Source organism: Penaeus vannamei, chromosome 37 (assembly GCF_042767895.1).
Source record: "Penaeus vannamei isolate JL-2024 chromosome 37, ASM4276789v1, whole genome shotgun sequence".
Classification (NCBI taxonomy): domain Eukaryota; kingdom Metazoa; phylum Arthropoda; class Malacostraca; order Decapoda; family Penaeidae; genus Penaeus; species Penaeus vannamei.
Window position 1 is genome coordinate 20,447,769 of NC_091585.1, and position 3,410 is coordinate 20,451,178.

A 3,410-nucleotide genomic window follows, 5' to 3' on the forward strand; every position below is an offset into this window, starting at 1 on the left:
AGGTACCTCCGAGTGAAAACACCCCAATTTTCAGATGGTAGCTATTGCAGCAACTGCCTCCCACCTGAAATACGGGTGAGGCACACACACCAGGCAAAACCAATTAGAGTGTAAGCCAAGAATACAAGTATATGAGACAGCCGACAGCCATGTTCCTTCTAAATCTGTAGTGAGACACCCATCACTGTTCTGCAAATTTTCTCACTGAATCTACGTACTATTAAGTTTAACTGTTATATATATAAAAAAGTGCAGCTTTTGGCAACGTGTCAATACATTATCGGCTATATGTGCATATATATGCACTTCTGCAAATGAAAAACATACACAAATGAATATAAATTTTCTAACAAATTCCATCATATTCATGCTCATTATACCTATTAGTTTGAGACGCATGTACATAGTAAACTCATCCATTATCAAAATTAGCTATCAAAGCATTTCTAAAATTAGAATCATTCACAGTTTTGTTATAAATACATTTATTTGCATTGTTTCTTCATGACTTCTTGCAAGAATTACGTGTCTTTAAAATTCATTATCATTAGATTACCTCATATCAATTACATTCCTCACAAAATATATGATCTCTGTCATTCATGGCTGATAAAGGGAAATTTCCTTTTCATATTCTTTTTCCAATGATTTTCTTAGCTATAAAAAATAAAACATTGGGAAACAAGAGAGCCTTTACAAATTATTTTCCTATCAAATAATTCAAGTACATCATAAGCAATAAAAAGAATTAACTGGCAATTTTTTTTTCTTCCATGACATTCTTGTTAAAAAGAGAAAAATACAGTATTGAACTCTTTAAAAAATGAAGATTAAAAATGGTGAAAATGTTTAGAAACCACCTGAGTATCAAGCAAGCAAGAGCTTCCACACCTACTGAAGCATAAGCAAAGACCAACAAAATATCCATATATATATATATATATATATATTTATATATATATATATATATATATATATATATATATATTATATATATATATATATTTATATATATATATATATATATTCACATATTTATATATATATATACATATACATATATATATACATATATTCATATATTTATATATATTATATATATATATTATATATATATATATATATATTTATATATATATATATATATATATATATATATATCTGACTAGACAGAACTTAATCTCCCTGCCTTTTAACTGAGAAACAAGGTAACCAGACAGAGAACATGTAGTGGAGTCAACATTGTGAGGATTACTCGCCATTGCACCATTGCCAGGTTGGGGTTGAGATCAAAGGCCTCCTCCCACAAACTACAGTTTCTCGTGGATTTGAATAGTGCGTATTCAATATAATTATGAGAACAGTCCCAGCATCTTCTGACCATACTCTCATTTCTCATTACAGACTTCCCTAGTATTCCCAAAAATGGAACCAAGTTTTATCTGACCAGAAAATAAGTGGCTTTTGCCAGAGTAGAGTAGGTGTGTATGCCATAGTGATTGCTAGACTGTTTCTCTCACTTGAGTTTATTTATACACTGACTATTTTCAATATCATTGGAGAAAAGGTACCAAAACTCATTAATCTATCATTTCTGGGTACTGTTTTCCTTGTGCTACAATTATATCCGCAATTGTAATTCTACCAAAACATCAATAGAGCCTAACCAAAACAAAAAAGAAAATTAGCATCAGCACTCCAAACAATAACAAACAAACCCAAAAATAAAAACACAACAAAATACTCACCAAATAGGGAAATATCTTAGTCCTTAAAGTAGATGAGCTTCCATAACTTGAACTCAAAACACAACTAAATGCAAAAAAACTTATCAACAAAAAGGACAGGAAGATGAAACTTTAACGAAAGAGCAGAGAAAGCCTAGATAATCCACGATTCATAACATACATCCCCCCTAAAAATTCATACATTTGATAAATACCGACAAGTTAAAAGAGAAATTATCATTCCTTAAGAGCCCTAAGAACAATATCCAAAAAATAATATTTAAATGAAATAACCTACTACATCACCTTCAACATTCAATAAATAAATAAAATCACTTTGAAGATTCTAAGAAATATATAAAATCCTTTTGCCTGGATTCAACATCAAAAGAATAATAAATAAAAAGGACAAGACAAATGTAAAAACGTTTGCCAAAAGGCCTCGTAAGTCATAGAAGAAACTGAGCTTCCTTGCCTTTGCCTCAAAAAAATAATAATACGGAAACTGTCACAACAGCGTATGTACACATCAAAACTACAATCGGAATAAGAGGCCACAATCCTAACTGTTGCGAGTCCAGAATTTTGTTTGTCTCCGAACAAAAAATACGAAAAAAAATAAAGGACAAAAAATACTTTGCAAAAACAACAATTAGAATTGGCAATCGTTACCCCAAGACAACATGTTCTCCCCGTGCCATCCAGAAAAAAAATTAACACGAACCAAATATTAATGAAAGGCAATTATTTTATGAAACAATTAGAATAAGATAAAGTTATCCTAGCAATCTGAGAAAAAGCGAGTCCTCACCTTGGCCTCAGTCGGGTCCTGAGTCGAGATTCCTTCGAGGGATTGTCCCTTATTATTATCCCTTGTTGCTGTTGTTATTAGGGCTTATCATCTTCATCTTGGGGGTAATTAAGGGAGATCAAGACGTTTCTTCCTCTGCTTCACATAAGCATTGTGTTTCCCGGAATGACGTCCTGCTGTCTCTCTTCCCTCTTTCTCTCACTCCTTCCTCTCTTTCTCTCTCTCTCCCACACACACGACGAAAAGGAGTATAGAGAGACGAAGATTATCAAATACAACTACCCCCCTTCTCTTTCTCTCTCTCTCTCTCTTTCTCTCACTCTTTCTCGCCCTACACTCCCTCCCTCTTTTCCTCTCTCTCTCCTCCCTCTTTCTCTCACTCCTTCCTCTCTCTCTCTCCCCTCTCCTGTGGTCCTTGTCACGGTATTTCTCACTGGTTCACCCTCTCCCCGAGCACAGAGGAAGGTCCCGGCACTCGCTCCACCGCCGCTGCTTCGACTGGGCGAGAGAATGGACGGTTTTTTGGATTTCGTAATTCCAGTGTGAAGGAGGAGAGGTAGGAGGCAAAACAAAGCTCGGCCAAGTGACGATCGCGGTGCTGAGGTCCTCGGCTCCTGGGGGGAGGGGGCGAGGGGGGTTCTTGATTCTTTTTCTCCTCTTTTTGTTGGGTTTGGTGTTTGTTCTTGGGTGGTGTTGGGGGTGTTTGGGTGTAGTTTTTTTTTCTTTTTTTTTTTTTTAGTTGTGTATATATGGTGGTTGGGGAGGGGATGATCGCCCTGCTTGAGGAAGCTCCTTGTAGGGGAGGGATGTATTATTTTCTTCTTTTATTCTCTTTCTGTTGGTTTGGTGTTTTCTCTTTTGTTGTTTTATCG

The 3,410-nt window shown here is 35.2% G+C and overlaps 1 protein-coding gene across 2 annotated transcripts in view; it reads right to left on the reverse strand.

Annotated features, from left to right (window-relative positions):
• Positions 1 to 3,130, reverse strand: part of Med (Smad/Smad4 homolog Medea) — a 47,758-nt gene extending 44,628 nt beyond the window's left edge. For both annotated transcript variants that reach the window (XM_027356496.2, XM_070115661.1), the window contains exon 1: positions 2,539 to 3,130. The gene's annotated coding sequence lies outside the window, so the exon portion shown is untranslated. The remainder of the gene's footprint in view (positions 1 to 2,538) is intronic.
• Between the last annotated feature and the right edge of the window lie 280 nt (positions 3,131 to 3,410).